This window comes from Balaenoptera acutorostrata, chromosome 2 (genome assembly GCF_949987535.1).
Source record: "Balaenoptera acutorostrata chromosome 2, mBalAcu1.1, whole genome shotgun sequence".
NCBI lineage: Eukaryota > Metazoa > Chordata > Mammalia > Artiodactyla > Balaenopteridae > Balaenoptera > Balaenoptera acutorostrata.
Window position 1 is genome coordinate 61,559,917 of NC_080065.1, and position 12,723 is coordinate 61,572,639.

At 41.6% G+C, this 12,723-nt stretch overlaps 1 non-coding gene across 1 annotated transcript; it reads left to right on the plus strand.

The window, feature by feature from the left end:
• Nucleotides 1-8,730: 8,730 nt before the first annotated feature.
• Nucleotides 8,731-8,803, plus strand: TRNAR-UCG (transfer RNA arginine (anticodon UCG)). The gene has a single exon. It is a non-coding gene; the product is annotated as a tRNA-Arg (tRNA).
• Nucleotides 8,804-12,723: the final 3,920 nt, after the last annotated feature.

Consider the following 12,723-nt stretch of genomic DNA (forward strand, 5'->3'; position numbering starts at 1 on the left):
TTTTATATATTTTTTTTCTGTTCCTGAAAATACTTTTCAAGAACATATCATGGGTAGCAATCAAGTCACCATTTGGATGCCCTTTCATTTTCTTTCAAATGATTTAAATCCTTTTAGTAGGAATATTTTTGGTAGGTATCTTGTCCCCTAATGGAGAAATAAGATAGTTCTTTTGTTATGTTAAAAACACTTTGTTCCACCCAGATATGCAAACTTGTTCCTTTGTTGTTACCAATCTGTGATGTGTGAGCTGGGCATATTTCAGGGATGATGTTTTCATTGTCAGCTCTCCCAGTCTATCTCAGTAGTTACTGTACTTGTCCAGAGTTAAAGAAGAATCTACATAAGACAGAGGTTCCAACCAGTTAAACTACCAGCTGAGGAGTCAGATAACAAAGCACAACTGTAATGGTGTCAGGGACCATGACAGGGACATTATAGCATCATGCTGGTGCATGTGACTCTGCCTCCTCATGATAGGCTGACAGAGCCTGACTTTTTTTTTTTTAACTTTATCTTATTTTATTTTTTTAACATCTTTGTTGGAGTATAATTGCTTTACAATGGTGTGTTAGTTTCTGCTTTATAACAAAGTGAATCAGCTATACATATACATATATCCCCATATCTCCTCCCTCTTGCGTCTCCCTCCCACCCTCCCTATCCCACCCCTCTAGGTGGTCACAAAGCACTGAGTTGATCTCCCTGTGCTATGCAGCTGCTTCCCACTAGCTATCTAGTTTACATTTGGTAGTGTATATATGTCTATGCCACTCTCTCACTTCATCCCAGCTTACCCTTCCCCCTTCCCATGTACTCAAGTCCATTCTCTATGTCTGCGTCTTTATTCCTGTCCTGCCCCTAGGTTCTTCAGAACCTTTTTTTTTTTTTAGATTCCATATATATGTGTTAGCATACGGTATTTGTTTTTCTCTTTCTGATTTACTTCACTCTGTATGACAGACTCTAGGTCCATCCACCTCACTACAAATAACTCAATTTCATTTCTTTTTATGGCTGAGTAATATTCCATTGTATATATGTGCCACACCTTCTTTATCCATTCATCTGTCGATGGACACTTAGGTTGCTTCCATGTCCTGGCTATTGTAAATAAAGCTGCAATGAGCATTGTGGTACATGACTCTTTTTGAATTATGGTTTTTTTCCGGGTATATGCCCAGTAGTGGGATTGCTGGGTCGTATGGTAGTTCTAGTTTTAGTTTTTTAAGGAACCTCCATACTGTTCTCCATAGTGGCTCTATCAATTTACATTCCCACCAACAGTGCAAGAGGGTTCCCTTTTCTCCACACCCTCTCCAGCATTTATTGTTTGTAGATTTTTTGATGATGGCCATTCTGACTGGTGTGAAGTGATACCTCATGGTAATTTTGATTTGCATTTCTCTAATGATTAATGATGTTGAGCATCCTTTCATGCGTTTGTTGGCAATCTGTATATCTTCTTTGGAGAAATGTCTATTTAGGTCTTCTGCCCATTTTTGGATTAGGTTCTGTGTTTTTTTTTTTGTTTTTTTTTAATTTATTTATTTATTTATTTGACTGTGTTGGGTTTTCGTTTCTGTGCGAGGGCTTTCTCCAGTTGCGGCGAGCGGGGGCCACTCTTCATCGCGGTGCGCGGGCCTCTCACTGTCGTGGCCTCTCTTGTTGCAGAGCACAGGCTCCAGACGCGCAGGCTCAGTAGTTGTGGCTCACGGGCCCAGTTGCTCTGCGGCATGTGGGATCTTCCCAGACCAGGGCTCGAACCCGTGTCCCCTGCATTGGCAGGCAGATTCTCAACCACTGCACCACCAGGGAAGCCCTCTGTGTTTTTTTGATATTGAGCTGATGAGCTACTTGTGAATTTTGGAGATTAATCCTTTGTCAGTTGCTTCATTTGCAAATATTTTCTCCCATTCTGAGGGTTGTCTTTTCGTCTTATTTATGTTTTCCTTTGCTTTGCAAAAGCTTTTAAGTTTCATTAGGTTCTATTTGTTTATTTTTATTTTTATTTCCATTCCTCTAGGAGATGGGTCAAAAAGGATCTTGATGTGATTTATGTCATAGAGTGTTCTGCCTATGTTTTCCTCAAAGAGTTTTATTGTGGACAGAGCCTGACTTTAATGATGCCCCTTGGTGTCCATAGGACTTTCCAACAAAGACACCTTGCAGGGCCCTCCTGGAACTCAAGTGCAGATGGAGAAAAAAAGAAAATTGCAGGAGATATTGGACACCAGAAATGTGGACACAAGAAAGACTAAGAGAAACATGAGAGAAGAAAATTCTTTTACTCTTCTCTCAGGATGGATGCTTGGTTACTTTGAGATGCAGCGTGTTGACATGGGAACTGATGTACTGCGATGTTATAGTGAAAGCTAATTACTATCAATTTTGGTTAAAGATGAACCTTATAGAGAAATGAGATACATAGAATATTGATAGAATATTGACACGTGATTGAGTGGAGAAGTAAGTATCTATTAATTTGGACTGCAAACTCAATAATCACTTATCCTTGTTTTCATGAACGTACATTTTGCTAAAATAGTCACGTGATAAGTGCAATAGAGACAAATATGCAGGTGAGAGGCCCCGGAAGCAATTTCCATACCACAGCGTGAAGAAGAACACATTAAGCGTATTTCAGCTCTGCAGTCTGCATCCCCAGCTTTAGCTCTGTGCAATACTCTGGCTAGCTACCAATAACTAGACTTAATTTTTACCCTTGAGTATAAATTAGTCCACCACACCGACTGCAGGACTCCAGAGTTCAGCTCAGACTCAGCTTGCCTGAGCCCCACCATGCACTACAGCCAGGTCTCTCAAGCCCACCAGCTAATTAAGCTCACTTCCTGAAGGGAGAATTCCAAATGTGTGATGGTTGTGAAACAGATATAAGTGAGATGCTACTGAGATGTTAGGTAAGAGGAAGGGTCTTACCTTCTCTAGAAGTCTGATATGGTTTATAATTTTGTTTAAGTATATATTTCTTGAACACATGAGGGGTGTAACTCATGTCTAAGACACAACAATTATATTAAGTCTTTATCTTTTATTGGAAAACGCTGTCAAAGGAAAGAATTGTGTTTATCTGACTCAGCCAAAGAAAATGTTCAACCCCAAACTGTTTCAGAAGCGTTAGGCCGGTTCATGTGAAATATAATTAAATTAATGACTCATTTTTATTGAGAGGAAACTAAGACACCATCCTGCTATTGTTACCTTTCTTGCATACTGGGAAATTCAAGAATAGAATTATAGTCGGAACAGAAAAAATTATATGGAGAAAACCTCAGTAACCAGCAAGACACCTTAAAAATCATCTGAAACATTGCTGTTAGGAAATAGTGTAGAAAAAAAGGGTCATCAACAAAATAAGGGTCAGGGATTTGGGGAAAACATCAACTACTTTGCGTTGGTACAATTTCACACTAGCTATCATGTGAAATATGATGATGGCTCTGTTCTTGTGACAGCTTCATAAGGAAATACCAACACATGACTGAATGTTAAAATTGATCAGGAAGACACCAGTGACGTGGGGTCAGCTGGAGGGGAGAATTAAGTGGCAGCCTACAAAAGCTCAGTAAACGTCATTCCAAACAAGAAGTCTAAATGGGGAAAGGACCCAGTGAGCCTTTCTGCACAGAGCTGAAAAAGGGGAACTTGTACAGGGAAAGGAAAGGTTAAATACAGCTTAAGTTTGATAAATTAGAGGAGACTGAAACCAGTAAATTTCAGCTGTGTGAAAGGGGACAGTGGGGTGAATGGTAGCTTGCCTGTGAAACCTTACCTGGGGGTGATCTGATGAAAGCAAATGACACTACAAAATATTTAAGGAATTGATGCACAAAGAAAATTGAAAATGCATGGGTATACCTAAGTCAGAGGAGAGAAAGCTGATAAGTGGAGTTTTTGCAACTCCATAGGTACTCCCCCCAGTATTGTCTATAGATTAAATTCATAGATGTACCCTCAGGAGTATTATTTTTCAAATGTATGCACATGGAAGCACGAGGATGTCAGGAACTGAGAGGAGTCTGAGATTGTACCCTATTTACAAACTATCAAGTTAACCTGCTGGTTTCATGGATGCTGGCAGAGGACACCGAGAATCCTGGATCAGAGACATAGGACATTTTATTACTTACAGCAATAGCTAGAGCTAGAATATTGTCATTTTCTTATGTCAGTTCCCTGAACCCCAAGTCCCATGGGCGTGACAGGCAAAGGGCCAGGCTACACCTGCACACGCAGTGGGTTGTCTTGTAGGAAAAGGATCTTGAGCTTAGGAAATCTGGATCACTGGAGTGGGCTACAAACAAATCTTCCTCTTGCTCCAAAGGGAGATATTATTTCTATCTTCCAAGACTGATCTCTATACCAATATTGTGTTTGTGAGATTCATCCACATTGTTGCATGTAGTTTGGGATTATTTATTCTCGTTGCTGTATAGTATTCCATTTGTAAACATTCCACAGCTTATTTCTATCCATTCAACTGTTGATGGCCATTTGGATAATCTTCAGTTTGGGGTTATTATGAATAGTGTTGCTATGAACATGATAGTATGTCTTCTGATAAACAAACAAATGAATTTCTGTTGGGTACATCCTTATGGGTAGAATTGAGTGCGTCATATGTATGCTTATACTTAACTTTTATAGATGTTGCCAAATATTTTTCCAAAGTGGTTGCAAGAGTTTACACTCCTCAGAAGTATATGAGAGTTCTGATGGCTCCACATCCTTGCCAACACTTGATATTTTCCATCTTTTTTTATATTAGCCAACCTAGTGGCTATAAATGGCTATAAGTGAGTGTTAAGCTCAGTGTGCTTTAAACATGAAGCAATTTTATTTTTCTAGCCCGTGCTTTCAAACATGCTGTCAAACCCTACTTTCCCATCACTTAATGGTATCTTGAGAAAAATCTCATAACTTTTAGGTCCTTCTCAGTTATTAAAATTTAGTTTGGATCAGTGTGAAATTTCAGTGTCTATCTGATTCAGAGCTCTTTCCCTTCTCCAGTCCAGACTTAGGCGCCTTGCGGCTTAAGAGGCTTGGATTAGAGAGGAGTGTGGTCTTCTATTTACAGACCACCTTCTCCTCCCTTGAATAGATTCTGGTTCTGGTTTGGGGGCAGGGAAGAGGGTAGAGTTTTATTAAATGTCTCCTTTTCGTTGTGTCTGCTTCTCTGGCTGTCATCTGTTTAATGGGGAATATATCCAATGTCCCTAGTTCCTGGCACAGAGCTACAAAACCCCTTGGAATTTCCTGAGTGACAGGAAAGTCTTTGTTATGCTAATGAGGCAACTCTGGTGGGTTCCTAGATTGCTTCAGGGTGGAGGCTGGTCCCCAGAAAGACCAAGAACATGCTTAGGGAGTTGGAACTCTCAGCTGCCCTGACCTCTGGGGAGGTGAGAAGAGCTGGACATTGAGTTAAATCACAGGGCCAGTGATGTCATCAGTCATGTCTATGCAATGAAGCCCCAGTAGAAATTCTGGACGCCAATGCTCAGTGGAGCTTCCTGGTTGGTGAACACACTGACGTGCTGGTAGGGTGATGTGTCCTGATTCTGTGAGGAGAGGGCATACAAGTTCTGTGTTTCCTCCCAGACCTCACACTATGTGTATCCTTTATAGTAAACCTATAGTCGTAAGTATAGTCCTTCCTTGAGTTCCATGAGTCATTCTAGTGAAGTATTGAACTAAGGGGGTTGTGGAAACCCCCAGTCTGCAGCCAGTTGGTCAAAATTATAGGTGGCTTGGGGACCCCATACGCAGCTGGTATCTGAAGTCAGGACAGTCTTGTTGGAGACCAAGCCCTTAAACCTCAGGTGTGTGATGCTGTGTCTGGTGATTAGCGTCATAACTGGATTGCAAGACACTCCAGCTGGAGTGGAAACAAAACAACCGAGTCATCACCACTCCTCTCCCTGGCCGGTGCCCAGAGGCGGGCTCGGTCGTGGAGCTGCACGTGGAGTTCAGCAGAAGCTTGCGAGGCCTCCTATCACGTGAAAGCTCTAGCTCCAGCTTGACCGCACCCTCCTGCTCTCAACACAGCGGCCTGCCCATCAACCTGTTGCTGCTAGAATACCTTGGGCCGCACAGCAGCCCTCTTAGGGGAGAAGCTGGCAATGCAGGTCAGGTCCAGGTCCTGAGGCAGGAGATAGATGGGCCGCAAGCTGAACAGTTTCTCCTCTGTGGACAGAAACTCCATAATAGCAGAAACTCCATAAAAGCAGGATGATGGAGGAGGCTGGGCCCTGCCCAGATAAGAGATAAAAAGACCACATATTCCTCATTTTCCAAGTCAAGGAGAGCTTCCCGACTACACATGCACAGAAAGGCTCCTTGGAGGTCAAAAAGGGAGGGGGCGCCACCCCATAGTAAGTGATGCTAGCTACCCATAGGCCTCTTCGCTAGAATCCATCTTGGCTAAGAGATGCGCGTGCACACGTGGGAGGATCCTGAGATATACCAAATACGGACTCCGAACCAGGCAAAGCAAGATGACTGGTCAAAGGAATCCCAGGAGAAATGCCCCATAAAAGTGATTCAAACTACCACGAGGGCACGACTCTCTCTCTCTGAGCCCGCCTATGTGTCTATCCATACGTACTGTACTCTTTTTCCTCCTAATAAACACTTTACTCGCTTCACTACTCTCCATCTCTATGTGGGAATTCATTTCTACACAGCCGACAGCCCAGGGCCTTGTCACTGGCCACTGGTCCCCGGTGGTCTGGTGGCTAGGATTCAGCCCCCTCACTGCCGCTGCCGGGCCTCAGTCTCTGGCCGGGAACTGAAATCCTGCTTCAAGCTGCTGCAGGTCAAGGCCACCAGAGATCAGTCCCTTCCTCTGGGTCCATAATACCCCCAGGAACTTCACATGTGGGAATGCAGAGAGCTCCACCAATGCCCCTTCCTTCTACTTTGCCATCACTCTCCTGATGGCACAGGGGCACGGCATTCAACCCATTGGCTAAGCCCATGTCCAATCTGGGACATGGAATGCCAGTCACCCCTTCTTGTAGGTACTCCAAAATCTTTACAAATAATTCCCTTGGGGCTTCCCCATTTCCCTACTTGGATAAGAAAGGGAAATAATGTCCCTGTCAAATACCCACCTGAAACAGGAGGGAAGGGAGCAGGGCACAACCTTTAAAAGAATGACATAAACATAGGACATGACAAAAACTGGCTGGAACCAACTAGGTCGAGATGGCAGAAGATTAGACTTCCAGTAGACCTTGAGCCTCATTATACTCTGATTGTAATATATCAGCCAAATGACACACCCACAGGTGCCATGACAGTTCTGAGGCCGACCATAAAAGGCTAAAAAGTGGGCGGTGGCCCAATTCCTGGAAATCTCCACCCCTTCCCCAAAATAGCTGGAATACTCCTCCCACTCATTAGCCTATGAAATTACCCACTCCCTTAAAAACTGACAACCCCATACCCTGATGCCTCTCGCCTTCTGAGATGGCCCACACTCTGTCTATAGAGTTTGTTTCTCTCTAAACAAATCCACTTCTTACCTACCACTTTGTCTCTCACTGAATTCTTTCTGCAACAAGACATCAAGAACCAGGGTTTTGTCTGGGTTCCAGTCCCAATCTGAGGTGCATGGTTTCACATCCCCACCCCCGCCAAATTTAGGTTTCCCACAACTCTCTTCCTGATCTCTTTATATGGGCTGTGGAGGGATTCTTGTCTGGTGTTAGCAGGGCTCGATCTGCTTGCTATGGGTAAAACCTGCAGGGAGGTGCCCACCTATGTGAGATCTCTCACTAGAATGTTCTAGAATGAACTAGGGGTTCTTAGAGTCTCTTGTTTTCAGCTTTGGGCCTCAGCCATTATTCCTGAACAGAGTCCTCTTACGAATTAACAAACAAATAAACAAAAACAGGTCAGATCAATCAAGAAATATATTTTGAGCACCTATTTCATGCACTAGACTATGGAATGAAAATGGTAAAAGAATCACATGGTTAGTTGTGAAAGACCTCAGTAGGGAGGGTAAGTATCTATAATAAGAGATGGGATTTGGACATTGCAGATAGAGAGACCTGGTCTGCGCTGGGGACTAGATGTAATTCTACGCTGGTAGTTTATCCGGTTTTCTTTCTCTGCTTTCTCCATTGCAGCAGCACTAATTACAGGCAGGGGAAGGTGAACCCTGCATAACTAAATTGGATTATTTTTATTGTTTCCACAGGAACCACACCATGTGGGGAATGTTTGTTCAGGGACTATGCTGCGTTTGTATTCATTGTATTCAGTTGTCCACAAGAGTGATTGAATTTGATGTCCTATAACTTTAATACCATGAAATATGCCTAAAGTACATTGATTTTAAACAGGATATGAATTTCAAAACTCCTGAGCTTCCCACTTCGTCGTGTTCTGTCATGATTTTATTTAGTTGATCTCCACTCTTGATATCCCATGAAGCTTTTTTAAAATATAAAAGCCTGAAGGCCATTTGCAAAGCCCTGCTGTTGGAATTGGGGTCTCAGCCTTTGCCTGGTGGCCATCCCCCTGCTGAGGAGTTTAATGCAGCGGTGCTTCTGTTCCATCACACTGCAGGTCCTGGGAGGGAACAGGGCAGCAGGCAGTGGAAAATCCTGGTTGGATCTGGGATGCACTCTGTCCTCTCTGGCTGGAGTCAATAGCACCATCACCTTCAAGTAGGCTGTACCTAACTGCTACACATGCTGTGACCACGTGGCCTAATGGATAAGGCGTCTGACTTCGGATCAGAAGATTGAGGGTTCAAGTCCCTTCGTGGTTGGCTTCATTTTGATTTAAAAAAAAAAAAAAAAAGAAAAGAAAGTCATGGCTTAACCTGAGTTCACATTCAGGTACCACCACTTAGCAGCTCTATGACCTTGGGAAGTTGCTTACCCTTTTCTGACCCTCCATTGTGTGATATGTACAATGGCAATAAAAATACTACCTCCCTAACAGGGCTGTTGGGCAGATTAGATGAGATAATGCACGTAAATCCCTGAGGGCAGTGCCTGACACATAATAGTGCTTAATAAATATGACATGCTATTCCGAGTAAGGGGGTGGGGTGGGAGTGGAGAAGGAAAGGTCTCCGTAAATGTGTACAGAGTCACTACAAATGTTCTAAGTACTAGAGCATTTTTGTAGACTATGCTGTCTCCAAGAGGGATATATAGCTTTTCATCAGGTCGGAGGACCTTCCTGGTGAAGAAGGGTTTGTGTTTTTCATCAGGGTTTGTGTTCCGAGGTTGCAGTGCCGGCTGATGTTGATTTAGCTCACTTACCAAGCCACACACCGCGCTGCAGTGCTCACTGGCCTCCACATTAGCTTATTAATCCTCGAGTTATTCCTCTATGGTTCAAGGGCATATTGGCTTTCCAGCGGAGGCACCAGGAGGTGAAATAATGTGCCCCAACCAGGCCGAAAGGGAGTGGCTGAGTCAGCTGTGTTTCTCCTGCCCCCACCACACTTGGAGCCTTCATTTACACTGAAGATTTTTTCTCCCTAGAACTGGTGTTTTCTTTTTTTTTTTAACTGTCTAAAAATGAAAAACTTTAGTACGCTTTATAGAGTAGAGTGGAAGAAAATAATCACAGCAGATAAATGATTTCTGTCCATCCTGGTCAGTGAGCTCCTATAAATTGCTAACATCTATCAGGCATTTCTCTCTGTGCCTGGCATTGTTCTAAGTGCTTTTTAATATTTTTTAAAAATAGATCTTTATTGGAGTATAATTGCTTCACAATACTGTGTTAGTTTCTGTTGTACAACAAAGTGAATCAACCATATGCATACATATATCCCCATGTCCCCTCCCTCTTGAGCCTCCCTCCCACCCTCCCTATCCCACCCCTCTAGGTGGTCACAAAGCACCAAGCTGATCTCCCTGTGCTATGTGGCTGCTTCCCACTAGCTAGCTATTTTACGCTTGGTAGTGTATATATGTCCATGCCACTCTCTCACTTCATCCCAGCTTACCCTTCCCCCTCTGTGTCCTCGGGTCCATTCTCTATGTCTGCATCTGTATTCCTGCCCTGCCACTAGGTTCATCAGTACCGTTTTTTTTTTTTTTTTTAGATTCCATATATATGTGTTAGCATGTAGTATTTGTTTTTCTCTTTCTGACTTACTTCATTCTGCATGACAGACTCTAGGTCCATCCACCTCACTACAAATAACTCAATTTTGTTTCTTTTTATGGCTAATATTCCATTGTGTATATGTGCCACTTCTTCTTTATCCATTCATCTGTCAGTGGACATTTAGGTTGCTTCCATGTCCTGACTATTGTAAATAGTGCTGCAATGAACATTGCATGTGTCTTTTTGAATTATGGTTTGTTTTCTCAGGGTATATGCCCAGTAGTGGGATTGCTGGGTCATATGGTAGTTCTATTTTTAGTTTTATAGGGAACCTCCATACTGTTCTCCATAGTGGTTGTATCAATTTACATTCCCACCAACAATGCAGGAGGGTTCCCTTTTCACCACACCCTTTCCAGTATTTATTGTTTGTAGATGTTTTGATGATGGCCATTCTGAACTGTGTGAGGTGATACCTCATTGTAGTTTTGACTTGCATTTCTCTAATAATTAGTGATGTTGAGCATCTTTTCATGTGCCTCTTGCCCATCTGTATGTCTTCTTTGGTGAAATGTCTGTTTAGGTCTTCTGCCCATTTTTTAATTGGATTGTTTGTTTTTTTGATATTGAGCTCCACAAGCTGTTTGTATACTTTGGAGATTAATCCTCTGTCCGTTGTTTCATTTGCAAATATTTTCTCCCATTCTGAGGGTTGTCTTTTCGTCTTGTTTATGGTTTCCTTTGCTGTGCAAAAGCTTTTAAGTTTCATTAGGTCCCATTTGTTTATTTTTGTTTTTACTTCCATTACTCTAGGAGGTGGGTCAAAAAAGATCTTGCTGTGGTTTATGTCAAAGAGTGTTTTTCCTATGTTTTCCTCTAAGAGTTTTATAGTGTCTGGTCTTACATTTAGGTCTTTAATCCGTTTGGAGTTTATATTTGTGTATGGTGTTAGGAAGTGTTCTAATTTCATTCTTTTACGTGTAGCTGTCCAGTTTCCCCAGCACCGCTTATTGAAGAGACTGTCTTTTCTCCATTGTATGTTCTTGCCTCCTTTGTCGTAAATTAGGTGACCATATGTGTGTGGGTTTATCTCTGGGCTTTCTATCCTGTACCATTGATCTATATTTCTGTTTCTGTGCCAGTATCATACTGTCTTGATTACTGTAGATTTGTAGTATAGTTTGAAGTCAGGGAGCCTGATTCCTCCAGCTCTGTTTTTCTTTCTCAAGATTGCTTTGGCTATTTGGGGTCTTTTGTGTTTCCATACAAATCGTAAAATTTTTTTGTTCTAATTCTGTGAAGAATGCTATTGGTAGTTTGATAGGGATTGCACTGAATCTGTAGATTGCTTTAGGTAGTATAGTCATTTTCACAATATTGATTCTTCCAATCCAAGAACATGGTATATTTCATAATCTGTTTATGTCATCTTTGATTCCTTTATCAGTGTTTTATAGTTTTATGAGTACAAGTCTTTCACCGCCTTAGTTCGGTTTATTCCTAGGTATTTTATTCTTTTTGTTGCGATGGTAAATGGGATTGTTTCCTTAATATCTCTTTCTGATTATTCTTTGTTAGTATATAGGAATGCCAGAGATTTTTGTTCATTAACTTTGTATCCTGCAACCTTACCAAATTCATTGATTAGCTCTAGTAGTTTTCTGGTGCATCTTTAGGATTTTCTATGTATAGTATCATGTCATCTGCAAACAGTGACAGTTTTACTTCTTCTTTTCCAATTTGTATTCCTTTTATTTCTTTTTCTTCTCTCATTGCCTTGGCTAGGACTTCCAAAACTATGTTGAATAAGAGTGGCGAGAGTGGACATACTTGTCTTTTTCCTGATCTTAGTGAAAATGCTTTCAGTTTTTCAGCATTAAGGAGGATGTTTGCTGTGGGTTTGTCATATATGGCCCTTATTATGTTGAGGTAGGTTCCCTCTATGCCCATTTCCTGGAGAGTTTTTATCATAAATGGGTGTTGAATTTTGTCAAAAGCTTTTTCTGCATCTATTGAGATGATCATACGGTTTTTATTCTTTAATTTGTTAATATGGTGTATCACATTGATTGATTTGCATATATTGAAGAATCTTTGGATCCCTGGATAAATCCCACCTGATCATGGTGTATGATCCTTTTAGTATATTGTTGGATTCTGTTTGCTAGCATTTTGTTCAGGATTTTTGCGTCTATGTTCATCAGTGATATTGGTCTATAATATCGGTCTATAATTCTTTTTTTGTGATATCTTTTTCTGGTTTTGGTATCAGGGCAATGGTGACTTTGTAGAACGAATTTGGGAGTGTTCCTCCCTCTGCAATTTTTTAAAAGAGTTTGAGAAGTATCGGTGTTAGCCCTTCTCTAAATGTTTGATAGAATTCGCCTGTGAAGCTATCTGGTCCTGGACTTTTGTTGGAAGATTTTTAATCACAGTTCCAATTTCATAACTTGTAATATGTCTGTGTATATTTTCTAATTTTTCCTGGTTCAGTCTTGGAAAACTGTGTCTTTCCAAGAATTTGTCCATTTCTTCATGGTTGTCCATTTTATTGGCATATAGTTGTTTGTAGTAGTCTCTTATTATCCTTTGTATTTCTGCAGTGTCAGTTGTGATTTC